Source organism: Hippocampus bargibanti, linkage group LG02, assembly GCF_051943395.1.
Source record: "Hippocampus bargibanti isolate YZ-2025 linkage group LG02, ASM5194339v1, whole genome shotgun sequence".
Taxonomy (NCBI): domain Eukaryota; kingdom Metazoa; phylum Chordata; class Actinopteri; order Syngnathiformes; family Syngnathidae; genus Hippocampus; species Hippocampus bargibanti.
The window spans coordinates 16,407,765-16,421,820 of NC_142735.1; positions in this window are offsets into that span (position 1 = coordinate 16,407,765).

Here is a 14,056-nt window from a genome sequence, read left to right on the forward strand (position 1 = left end):
GATCAATTTGCCGCAGGCCAAGAATACCATCAAAATTACTGTTTCTCTCAAACCTCTAAATCAAAGGTGTCAAAGTCCAGTCCTGAGGGCCAAATCTTGCCCGCCACATCATTTTATTTGGCTAATCAAACAAAATCAAACTTAAAATTACATGATGCTTGCGAAAGTCCGAGTGAAAATTTAATATTGCCTCATATAAACCACAATAACAGTCATTATTTTTTACGTCAAATTTGAAAACTAATCATTCATTAATTTGTTATGCGCTCTACATGCAATATGTGGAGGGGATTAAAAATTCTAATGGCATCCCCAAATTCATAACGGCCCGGAGAGAAAACCTTAAAGACAATGTGACTCGCGCAAAAAAATGTTTGGCACCTTTTCTTATATATGATTGTTTGAATGTTCCCTTTTGCTCGCTGTTTCAAAATGTCCTCCATGAGCCTACAAAGAACAAAGGTTGTATGTATCTGCACTGCAGTCTCCACTGCACATGTTGTCAGAAAGAAAATTTGTTTGGACTGGTTGGCAACCAATTCAGGGTGTCCCCCGCCTCGTGACCGAAGACAGCTGGGATAGACTCCAGCACCCCCCCCCCCGCATCCCTAATGAGGAATAAACGGTACGGAAAATGGATGGGTGGATGTATCAAACTCCTTGAAGTCTGTTAAAAACTCTTCGTTTTGTTTTGGCGGGGAGAGTGCTGGGTTCCTTACTTTCCCGTGAGCCTCCACCTCCTTGCCCGCCGGCTGGTGGGCATTTAGCCGCGTCTGACCCCCGCACCACATACCGCCACGCGTTTGAAAATAAAAATAACAATCGTCATTACCCTGCATAATGTCGATATAATGAGGTAGATATGCGTAGCTTGTCTTAGTTTGACCCATTGCTAAATTTGTGAGAAAGTCAACACCACAAATCTGACAGTCTTTTGTAGGTGGCCAACTTGGCTGAGGTTGGTAAAACTGTTCTTACATCGCCCTCTTCTGGAAATTCCCCGTAAGTGAATTAGTTAGCAGTTAATTTGATTCTTGGCTATTTAATGCAAGATGCGAGGTTAATTGTTACCATGGTTCATAATGTATTATTTTTTGAGGGGGTAAAAAAAGATATCTTCACTCATGAACTTCTTTTTGTTGATAGGTTCTAGATCGTGTGCAATATTGTATTTGCACCACGTGTAAACACTCTGAATAGCTTTATCAAGAAGGTAAAAAAACAATGTTAATATAGTATCAATGTGCAAATGTGGTTTTAAATAAATATTCAGCACGCTGGTAAACTGTATGTCTGACTTACACTGTTTAGGTCCAGTTTTTGAATGGTGCCTTTGGCCATATGTGGAATTTGCATGCTATTCTCATGCTTGCATCAGGTTTCCTTGTGTGTTCGTTTTCTTCGCACATTCTAAAAGGAGGCATATTATGCTAATAGAAGATTAAATTGATGTAGTATGTGTAAAATTGAAATGTCATGGATTTAATCGTGACCAGACCAGGATATAGCCCACTTTTTACGATAAGTCAGTTGTGATAGACAAGAGATAGGAGGTGTGTGTGTGGGTGTGGGGGGGGGTTCGTGTTTGTGTGTATTTGTGTGTGTGTGTGTGTGTGCGTGTGTGTGTGTGTGTGTGCGTGCGTGCGTGCGTGCGTGCGTGTGTGCGTGTGTGTGTGTGTGTGTGTGTGTGTGTGTGTGTGTGTGTGTGTGTGTGTGTGTGTGTGTGTGTGTGTGTGTGCGTGTGTGTGCGTGTGTGACGAGTGTCACAACAGTGACTGTCTTCATCTCCACGATGCTGCCGTATTAATGAAGACGAGACGCGTGGATGTGTCTTTTTATTTCTTTTATTTCTGCAACACAGTATGGCAGAAGGGATGGGTGAAGTCGCATGGGTTTCGTCTTGTGATTAACCTGAATCTCCTCGAGATTGTTCTCAAATGCAAAACATTGTAGATAACAAAACAGAATTAACGTGTGATCGTAAAGTGGTTATTTACAGAAAAAGAGAATAAAACACAAGTTCACTGTTATTTACAAGATGTCCCTGAACGCATCATGGGCGGAGACTCGGCAGAACACGCGGTGCGCTTGTAATGGCTGGCGCACAGTTCAACCCGCCACGGACACTCACGGGCAAATGAAACACGACACAAGAAACTAAATATTGTTCAATAAAAACGAAATGAAACAATTATTACCTGCAACACAGTATGGCAGAAGGGATGGGTGAAGTCGCATGGGTTTCGTCTTGTGATTAACTGCGCAATAGAAAAGCACATGTGCTCCAAAGTTCCACTCGACAAAACGTGAAGTAAATAATGACAGAAAAAGTAATCTGGACTCGAAATGAATAAGGGAACTAATTAGATAACACTAGACAGTACAAAAGGGGAAACAAAATAAGATATTGTCATGAAAATGCGCGTTAATCAAGACCAACAGAAAATTGCGACTCACCCTGAATCTCCTCGAGATTGTTCTGGAAACTATGGGCGGGACATAGTGCCACACTGTGCGCCGTTGCGTCACTTCCTTCATAATTTAATAATCTAAGCGCACAACTCCGTTACACGTGTGTGTTCATGTGCTTGTGTGTATGTGTGGGTGGGGTGGTTGTGTGTGTATGCGTGTCTATGTGTGTCAACGTGTATGTGTGAATGTGCACATTCACACATACACGTTGACACACAGACACACAGACAAAGAGACACATGTGTCTCTTTGTCTGTGTGTCTGTGTGCGCGTGTGTTGTCTTTCTTGATCCGACCACAGTATCCAGAGTAAGCCCGACTTGCGAAACGCAAAGGAAGCTGGACAATGGGCCAACGGGATGCGAGTGGTGCCTCACTCGCATCCATTGTCATTTTTGCTTGCAGTTGTTCTTTGCGGCCTATTGGGAATTTGATTCGCTCCTGTATGCCTGTTGGTTCATAAAGGTTGATTGAAATGTTTACGGTAGCTTGAATGCAGTGAAGCTAATGAGCAGATGGTTGAGATATACCTGTCAGCTTGGCTGATGTATACTGACAGCAACGGGCAACATTTTACATACCCGACCCTCCTTTTCAATGATTGTTAATCGAGGGCTAATGCATAATTGCCATAGCATTCGCCCCGGGCACTAAAGGTGCTTTGCATCAGCAGTTTTAAGACGCTCTCTCCTTGGATATTTAATCAACTTTTATCTTTATAACAAGTACTTATAAGTTGTTGATAGTAAATAGTTGTAGTAAAATACTGTATATATCATTTGTCCGTGTGGGTCTACTCGATGCCCACTGGTGCCAAATGCTGACTACACTCTTTGTCAATCATGTGCTCTGCATTTATCCTATGAACTCTCGGTAGAAAAACAGGATGATGGCCTTCCTGTGCAATGAGGGCAGCAGCACAGGTCATGTTAATACAACAAGAGTGTTCACTGAAAATGGGGCAGGGTTAAAAAAAAATTGGGGACAGTATTAAAAACAGAATGTCCGTTTTGTGTTAAGGCGGCCAACTAGTGATGACTGGTGATTGGTGACTGGTGATATATCGATATCGGATATATCGATAGTCCCGGTTATATCGATACTATTTCTATGCACGCACGGAGAAAATTACATGCAAACAGGGTCGGATATATCGATAGTCCCGGTTATATCGATATTTTTTCGGACTCCCTTGAATATCGATATAACGAGACTTTACTGTATATATATATATATATATATATATATATATATATATATATATATATATATATATATATATATATATATATATATATATATATATATATATGTAACGGAGTTGTGCACTTAGATTATTAAATTATGAAGGAAGTGACGCAACGGCGCACAGTGTGGCACTATGTCCCGCCCATAGTTTCCAGAACAATCTCGAGGAGATTCAGGGTGAGTCGCAATTTTCTGTTGGTCTTGATTAACGCGCATTTTCATGACAATATCTTATTTTGTTTCCCCTTTTTTACTGTCTAGTGTTATCTAATTAGTTCCCTTATTCATTTCGAGTTCAGATTACTTTTTGTGTCATTATTTACTTCACGTTTTGTCGAGTGGAACTTAGGAATATGCGCTTTTCTATCGCAGTTAATCACAAGACGAAACCCATGCGACCTCACCCATCCCTTCTGCCATACTGTGTTGCAGGTAATAATTGTTTCATTTCGTTTTTATTGAACAATATTTAGTTTCTTGTGTCGTGTTTCATTTGCCCGTGAGTGTCCGTGGCTGGTTGAACTGTGCGCCAGCCATTACAAGCGCACCGCGTGTTCTGCCGAGTCTCCGCCCATGATGCGTTCAGGGACATCTTGTAAATAACAGTGAACTTGTGTTGTATTCTCTTTTTCTGTAAATAACCACTATACGATCACACGTTGTTAATTCTGTTTTGTTATCTACAATGTTTTGCATTTGAGAACAATCTCGAGGAGATTCAGGTTAATCACAAGACGAAACCCATGCGACTTCACCCATCCCTTCTGCCATACTGTGTTGCAGTGTTGCAGAAATAAAAGAAATAAAAAGACACATCCACGAGTCTCGTCTTCATTAATACGGCAGCATCGTGGGGATGAAGACAGTCACTGTTGTGACACCCGTCACATTGGTGCCGTGACCCGTCGATCACAAGTGACTCTCCACTTCGGACCGGGACCGCGATGCTGCACAGTGTCTTCATCCCATCACTCGGTGGACGGTGTGTCGACCCCGTTCTTTAAATTGTTTGTTGATTGTCTGAGCTGCTGTTTTGCAATTGTTGTGTTTTTTTTTTTTTTTTTTTTCCTGTAAGTTTTTTTTGTGAAGTTTGAGAATGAGCTCCTTCCAAGGGACATTTAGCACACCTCTTAATAAGTGTATTGGTAGAGGTAGAGGCATCCCGACCATGTTACAGGTGTGGAGTCCCATCCAGAGTGATGTAGTAGAGGGGAATGGGCAGGTTCTAGCTGAGGCCACTTATGTTAGTGGGGACAGAGTTCCTTCCCAGACCCAGTGTAGTACATCTCAGACGAGCGCACAGACTCCTGACACACCAGTGACAGATCCCTTACCCCAGTCACCTGACGTAGTTGGTCAGATGAGTGACATAATTAGACACATTGGCCAGCAGCTGGCAGACAGCATTGTTGCACATCTCAGCCCAACACATAACGTCCCCATGCATAACACCTCATTCCCACATGACACGCCCATTGACACAACAACACAAAGTCTTGACTCATCACAAGTTCTGATACTACCGCACAGGAAAGTTCGCGAACCCCCGACTTTCAAGGGTGACCACACTGATCAAATGAATGTAGATGAGTGGGAAGACCTAATGAGGAACTACATAAGGAGAGCAAAAGTAGCTCCTGAGCATCAGGCAGAGGAAATCCTCATGAACATCAGCGGTAGAGCTAAAGATGTTGTCAAGGTTAGCACAAGAAACAGTGGAGTTGATGTAACCCAGAACCCAAATGCCATCTATAGCCTTCTTCGCAAGCATTTTTCTACTGCCCCTTGTTCACCTCTCCCTCTAGCAGACTTTTACACCACGCTGCCCAGGGATAAGGAGGCCCCATATGACTACTGGTTGAGGCTTAACAACGCAGCTGAAGTTGCCACCAATCGTCTCAAAGAACAGGGCAGAGATTTCGACTGTTCTTCCCTCGACGTAACACGGATGTTTATTAAAAATTGTCCATCCAAAGATCTTTCCATGACATTTAGGTCAAAAACAGTGGATAAATGGTCGGCAGTTGAGGTCCAAGCCATCCTGGATGAGTACCAGACAGAAATGAGTCCCAGGACTGCCACTCCAGCTGCGGCGAACAGTCAACCCATTCATGTAAATAAAAGTGAAATGCTTCAGAATACAGCATGTCAGGACAACGATAAAATATCCCACTCAGCCAGGCCACCCGACTCCGCAAATCTTGAGCGTGTCATTTCCATGCTGGAAAGAGTTTTGCTGCAAGGAGCTAACAATCCCTCTGCCTCTGGTAGACGCAAGTCAAGGCTTCCAATGGTGGACGGTTTGAATAAGCTACCATGTGCTGTCTGTGCTAGCGCTGACCATTCTGCGCTTATTCACTGCCGCGAAAAAAGACTTTGTTTTCTGTGCTTTTCACCTGATCACTCCAGACGCAACTGCCCCACACAAGTGCAGCCCACAAGATCACTACTGTCGGGAAACTAATGTCTCCGCATCCAAGGGAGTATGATGCGGATGAAGTTCATGACCCTCCCAACAGTTCGACAGATGATCTTGATTCGATATTAGAGTCCCTCACTTCCAGTGTCCCCACGGAGAAGACTGTTATCTTCCAAGGCACACACAAGGTCCTGAAGTCAGATAGCTTGTTCTACACCACTGCCACTGTCGCAGGCATTTCCCTGACCGCAATGATTGACAGCGGCTCTACTGGTTGCACATTGAGTGAGTCGGCTATGGCACGATTGTTAGTGTGCAACCCTAACATCAAACGTTACTCTGCAGATGACGTTGTCATTGTAGGATGTGGTGGTCATCAGGTGACGCCTTCGGCCATATGTGATTTGGAAATAATCGTGTACAATTGCAAGCTAGCTGTGCCCATGTTTGTGGTGCCTGGACAAACCGACGACATAATTCTTGGCAGCAATGCCATTAAGAAAATCCTTCACCTGATGCGGAAGACTGAAGGCTATTGGCGGCTCATGTCAGAGCCCGGTAGTTCGATTGATGATGACTCCCACCACTTTTTCTCACTGCTTTCCAACACAGAGAAATGGAGGGGTGGAACGATTCCTGACAAAGTTGGCACGCTGAAGTTGCAGCAATGTGTGATGTTGCAACCAGAGAGTGAACATCTTGTTTGGGCTAAGCTTCCCGCCTGCGCGCCAATGTCAGTTGGCAGCACGGTCATAGTTGAACCAACTCAAGCAAGGTGCAGATCCAGGAAGATTCTGGTTGGCCGGATTATCACACCGATGTGGGGCGATGGATGGCTCCCAGTGAGGGTCATCAACCCCTCGACTGAAAAAGTGGTGTTGAGAAGAAACACAAAGCTGGCAGATGTATTTCCCTGCATTGCGACAGAAGACTTGTCTGAACCTGACAACATCCAAATTATGTCCCAATCTGTTCAGAATGCCACCGCAAGGCCAAGGTCCAAAGAAGACATCAAAATAGCACTGGACAAGCTTGGACTACATGATCTGGACTTGGATGCATGTGCTGTCTCCGATACGTGGAGGGACAGACTTTTCCAACTCATTGAGAGATATGAAGCAGTATTTTCACGGAACAGGATGGACTGTGGAGAGGCCTCTGAATTTGTGCACAAGATACACCTCGTGGATGAGAGACCATTCCGCCTGCCTTATCGAAGAGTGCCACCAAGTCAATATGAAAAGCTGAGAATGACTCTCAATGAGATGGAAGAAAAAGGCATTATTCGGAAATCCACGAGTGAATATGCATCTCCATTGGTCTTAGTGTGGAAGAAGAATGGGGAGTTGCGCATCTGCACGGATTTCAGATGGCTAAATGCGAGGACACAGCGCGATGCTCACCCATTGCCCCATCAGGCTGACGCTCTTGCCGCACTTGGAGGAAATGTCTTCTTCTCCACCATGGACCTCACCTCGGGATTTTATAATGTGCCCCTGTTTGAGGACCATAAGAAGTACACCGCCTTCTCGTCCCCATTTGGCCTACATGAATATAACCGGATGCCACAAGGCCTTTCGAACAGCCCGGCTACATTCATGCGGATGATGCTTTCCATTTTCGGGGACAAGAACTTCACCAGCCTCCTGTGCTATCTTGACGATCTCATGGTCTTTGGTCCGACAGAAGAGATTGCGCTTGAGCGATTGGAGATGGTTTTCTCCCGCTTGAAGAACCATAATCTGAGGCTTGCTCCGAAGAAGTGTCACTTTCTTCGGAGATCTGTGAAGTTCCTTGGCCATGTTGTCTCAGAGTCAGGGGTACGGACAGACCCTGAAAAGGTGGAAGCGATAAACAGTGTACAGGTACCAGACCTAATGGACAGTGATGGCCTCACTCCCTCGCAGAAGAAAATTAGATCTTTCTTGGGAATGGTGTTGTATTATCAGCACTTCATTGAGGACTGCTCCATCAAGGCCAAGCCCCTTTTCAAGCTCCTTTCAGGCCAGAAAACCCGTGGTAAGGCCAGACGCAGGTCGAAACCCACATCGGATGCATCAAGTCATGTGAAGTTGACACCGGCGGACTGGACCACTGAATGTCAAACTGCCTTCGAGACTCTGAAGCACGATCTGTCAAACAGTGTAACGTTGGCCCACCCTGACTTTGAGAAACCTTTCATCCTGGCAGTCGATGCATCGTTTGACGGCATTGGAGCTGTCCTCTCCCAGCTTCAGCCTGATGACAAGGTTGCGAGACCAGTGGCATTTGCGAGTAAAACGCTGTCACGAGCCCAATTGAACTACCCTGCACATCGGCTCGAATTTCTTGCTTTAAAGTGGGCCGTATGTGACAAGTTTTCCCACTGGCTAAAAGGCAGACATTTTACTGCATGGTCTGACAACAACCCCTTGACATATATCCTGACGAAGCCCAAACTAGATGCCTGCGAGCAGAGGTGGGTGTCGAAGCTGGCAGCATATGACTTTGACTTGAAGTACGTCCCAGGGCCCAAGAACATAGTGGCTGATGCACTGAGTCGAGAACCCTTCGTTCAGTCTTGCGTGAGCCATCGCCTGGTGAAAGAACCCTACCAATACCTACTCAATGGAGTCCAAGGGGTCGTGAATGAGACTGTACAGGATGCTTTCCGTTTCACCACCAACTGTCAGGCTGTCCACATGGCTGGTGATCATGATGGAGAAGTTTCCCAGGGAGAAGCTCCTGATCAGTCTTCTGGAAGTGCAATTGATGCGCAGGAGGTGTCTGCAGTTTTAGACGTCCATCAGACTGGCGGGACCTCTCGACTCCCTGGAGCAACCCCATTGTCACTACAGCTACCTGAAGAAGACCCTTCCATTGTCATTCCCCATAGTCAGTTACGTGACCTGCAGCACCAAGATTCAACAGTCAGCCGAGTCATGTTCTATGTGCAGCGACATATGAGACCTACCAAACATGAAAGAGCAGCTGAGACGAGCTGTGTTCTTTTGTTGCTGAGGCACTGGAAGAAGCTGAAAGTTCGTGACGGGACTCTTTACAGAGTAAGGAAAGATCGCCACATGAACAGAAGAGTCTTTCAGTTCGTCATACCTGGGTCTCTGAAACACCAAGTCCTACATGGTGTGCATGACGCGGCTGGTCATCAGGGCTGTTCTCGGACACTCTCCTTGGCTAGTGAACGGTTCTTTTGGACAGGGATGGAGAAAGACATTACAAAACATGTAAGGCAGTGCCAGAGGTGCATCTTGGGTAAGACTCCCGAGCCAGACGCCCGGGCACCCCTGGAGAACATCCGCACTTCGGCTCCAATGGAACTGGTATGCATTGATTTTTGGACAGCAGAGTCCGGCGACAAGAAAACCACCGATGTCCTCGTCGTCACCGACCACTTCTCAAAGTTGGCTCTCGCCTTCCCCTGCAGGAACCAATCAGCAAAGCAAGTTGCCCGCTGCCTGTGGGACAAGTTCTTCTGCATTTATGGGTTCCCCAAAAGGATCCATTCGGATCAGGGAGCCAACTTTGAGAGTAGACTCATCAAGGATCTTCTTGAGATGGCAGGGGTGCATAAGTCCCACACAACACCGTATCATCCCATGGGTAATGGCATCGCAGAAAGATTCAACCGGACCCTTGGAGGGATGATCAGAACACTTCCCCCAAAGTCTAGGTCCAAATGGCCACAAATGTTGAATATGTTGACTTTCTGCTACAACTGCACAGTACATGAGACGACGGGCTTTGCGCCATTCTATTTGATGTTTGGACGTGTCCCTCGCTTGCCCATTGACATCATGTTCCATCATGTCTTGGAGAACGCCAATGTTGTCAGTCACAATGAGTTTGTGAGCACCTTGAAGAGAGACCTTTCTGAAGCCGTGCAAATTGCTCAACAGCATGCAGCCAAGGAACAGACCCGCCACGCCCAGATCTACAACCGCAAAGTCAAGGGGTCGCCATTGGCTGTTGGTGACAAGGTGCTACTAGCCAATCGAGGCGAGAAGGGCAAGCGGAAGGTTGCGGATCGTTGGGAGTCAACCCCTTATGACGTGGTGTCTGTGAAGCCGTTGATCAATGTGTACAGGATCCGAGATGATGCCACAGGCAGAGAGAAGGTCGTACACAGGAACTTACTGCTCCCGGTTGACTTCTTGACATTCTCGGGGCAGGTGGAGCCTGGTTCGTGTTCAGAGGGGTCAGAGATGGACGCACATTGTGGGAGTGACAAAAGCTCAGTCCCTGATGATCAGGAGGACACTCAGCTGCGCACTGAGAACTGGGTCATGCAGTCTCCAGCTCAGACAGAGGAACATGAGCACTTCTCTTCAGAGCATGATTCCGCCGATGCATGTCGAGGGGATGTCAGTGAGAGAAGTCTGTCAGCAGGCCATGATATCCACACACAGACTGAACTTTCCACAGACCCGGTGTTTGACATAGCACGCTCGACCCCTGACTCACCCCCAGATGAGACTGAACTTGAGGCGGTAATTTGCACACAACCACAAGACACACAGGGCCCCATCAATTTCACGAGATGTGGTAGGACAGTTAAACCCCCTGACAGGCTGATATGTGAAATGTCCTATCAGAGAGTCGGGATGCCAACATTAATGTGGGTTTAATATGACCATTTGATTTTTTTGGGGGGTTTGTGCTGTGTGCCAATTGTCGCCATTATCTTTATGGCTTCTCAGTAACGGGTGTAGTTATGTGCTGTTTTGTGAAATGTAAATGGCATTTCTACTAGTCTGTGATAGGATGGGTTTTGAACCACCCTATTCCTTCACACTTCTGAAAGAAGAATTCCTATGATTGACTTCCTCGTACATCCTTGCCCGATAACCTTGTCTATTGTGCCTGTTGGTCTTTCTGTTGTCTTCCGTGTGTATGTTGCCTCACTTCTGCATAATTTAAGGGGGGTGTATGTAACGGAGTTGTGCACTTAGATTATTAAATTATGAAGGAAGTGACGCAACGGCGCACAGTGTGGCACTATGTCCCGCCCATAGTTTCCAGAACAATCTCGAGGAGATTCAGGGTGAGTCGCAATTTTCTGTTGGTCTTGATTAACGCGCATTTTCATGACAATATCTTATTTTGTTTCCCCTTTTTTACTGTCTAGTGTTATCTAATTAGTTCCCTTATTCATTTCGAGTTCAGATTACTTTTTGTGTCATTATTTACTTCACGTTTTGTCGAGTGGAACTTAGGAATATGCGCTTTTCTATCGCAGTTAATCACAAGACGAAACCCATGCGACCTCACCCATCCCTTCTGCCATACTGTGTTGCAGGTAATAATTGTTTCATTTCGTTTTTATTGAACAATATTTAGTTTCTTGTGTCGTGTTTCATTTGCCCGTGAGTGTCCGTGGCTGGTTGAACTGTGCGCCAGCCATTACAAGCGCACCGCGTGTTCTGCCGAGTCTCCGCCCATGATGCGTTCAGGGACATCTTGTAAATAACAGTGAACTTGTGTTGTATTCTCTTTTTCTGTAAATAACCACTATACGATCACACGTTGTTAATTCTGTTTTGTTATCTACAATGTTTTGCATTTGAGAACAATCTCGAGGAGATTCAGGTTAATCACAAGACGAAACCCATGCGACTTCACCCATCCCTTCTGCCATACTGTGTTGCAGTGTTGCAGAAATAAAAGAAATAAAAAGACACATCCACGAGTCTCGTCTTCATTAATACGGCAGCATCGTGGGGATGAAGACAGTCACTGTTGTGACACCCGTCACATATATACAGTAAAGTCTTGTTATATCGATATCGGTTATATCGATAGTACCGCTTATTACGATACTATTTTCATTTCCCTTGCACATTTCTAGTCTTTTTAGGTATAATTAGTACCGTTTAGTACGATACCCGGTTATTACGATAATCCGGTTATTACGGTGCTCCTTTTCATCCCCCGTCGGCCATTTTTGTTGTTTATATCGATATATTTGTCGCGCCATTGGTCGACTTGGTCACGTGTCTTGGTTACGTGAGCCGCCATCGGTCGCGCCATTGGTCGACTCGGTCACGTGAGCCGCCATCGGTCGCGCTATTGGTCGATTTGGCCGTGTGACTTTGTCACGTGACACGCCATCGGTCGCACCATTGGTCAACTTGGTCACGTGTCTTCGTTACGTGACCAGCTCTCGCAGGCAGACGCCATTTTCAGACAGCAGCTCGTGTGTATCAGACGGCAGCTGTGTGTCTTCAACATATACGGACAACATATACAACGCTGACGAAACTGGTTTATTTTACAAGCTGCAGCCAGAGAAATCCTACATCTACAAGGATGAGGATTGCCGCGGGGGTAAACGTTCAAAAGAAAGACTTACAATCATGCCGTGCGCTAACATGACGGGTACCGATAAATTACAACTTGCACAAAGTTTTATTAAGTCCACCAATAATATGCAATCTTTAACAAGATTTTACGCTAAATTACAAAATGTCAGTTTAATATAAGAAAAACATCAAGACGTTCACAAAACGAACTATTTGTTGAAAATAAAAGTAAACAAATCTTTTTCATTTGTTCTTGAGAATAGGCTTACCGACATGCGACAGCGAGTTGTCCTCTCCTTCAGCCATTGTGGGTTAAAAAGTAAGTAGATATACTTGGTTTTTCTGCTAAAGTTTCCGGGTATGATCTGTTGTAGCTTGGTTGATTTGCATAGCGCTGCCTCCGCTGAGGGCTGAGGTAAAGTGAGTATCCAATCACAGGACGCGTACATGTCATGTTCAACGCGAGGCCCTCTAGCTGGCCTTACTGTGCCAACTCGTGATCTTATTGGCGATCGCAACTATATATCAACTACATGTGCCCGTTCATGTACAGCGCACAGACGCCCTCACTGTTGATTCTGAAGGCGTCGGTCAGATTTCATACAGCCTGGCGACACAAACTAGCTGAATTCTGATTGGATTAAAAACTTTGACCTAAAACTACAACACTGAAAGGAGCATAACCAAATGGATATAATATAACATGAAGAAAATAGTATGTACAATAATTATATATATATTGAGAAAAAAATACTTTTTTAATGAAATTTACTTTTATTATAATTATGATAATGATGTCTGATTATGTTAGGCCAGCAGAGAAGGCTCTCTCTCTCTCTCTCTCTCTCTCTCTCTCTCTCTCTCTCTCTATATATATATATATATATATATATATATATATACACACACACATAAACACAGGGCGTCCCGCTCCGGCCTCCCTGCGTGGAGCATGCATGCTCTCCCCGGGCCCGCATGGGCTTTGTCCCACATTCCAAAAACATGCATGGCAGGCAGATTGAACATTCCAAATTGTCCTGTGGTGTGAGTGGAAGAGTGACTGTTGTTTATCTCTGTTGTTAATCTCTGTGTGTGCCCTGCGATTGGCTGGCAACCAATTCAGGGTGTCCCCCGCCTCGTGCCCGAAGTCACCTGGGATAGGCTCCGGCACCCCCGGCGACCCTAGTGAGGAATAAGCGGTGCGGAAAATGGATGGATACACACATACACACACACCTTTGCAAATGGCAATAGAGATGTTCTGTGTTGGCATTGGTGCATAGCCAATTGCATGATCACATGTGCAGTGCAAGGCTGATCTGTTCAGGGTGACTTTGTCATTGTTCAGTTGGAACATGGAACATAAAATCAGTTCCAGAGTTAACAATGTATTGTGCTGCCAAAAACACTTCATCATTTCTCCTCATATGAACTTAGTAGGTTGATTTAAAAAAAATAAGTAAAACTTTGAAATTGAATTATTGTAATTAAGTGGAGCACTTTCAAATTGGACGGCATAATGGTCCACTGGTTGAGCACATCGCTCACACAGTTCAGAGGTTCAATTTGAATTCTGTCGATCTGTTGGTCGGTCTGTCGGTCATCTGTCTGTCTGCCTG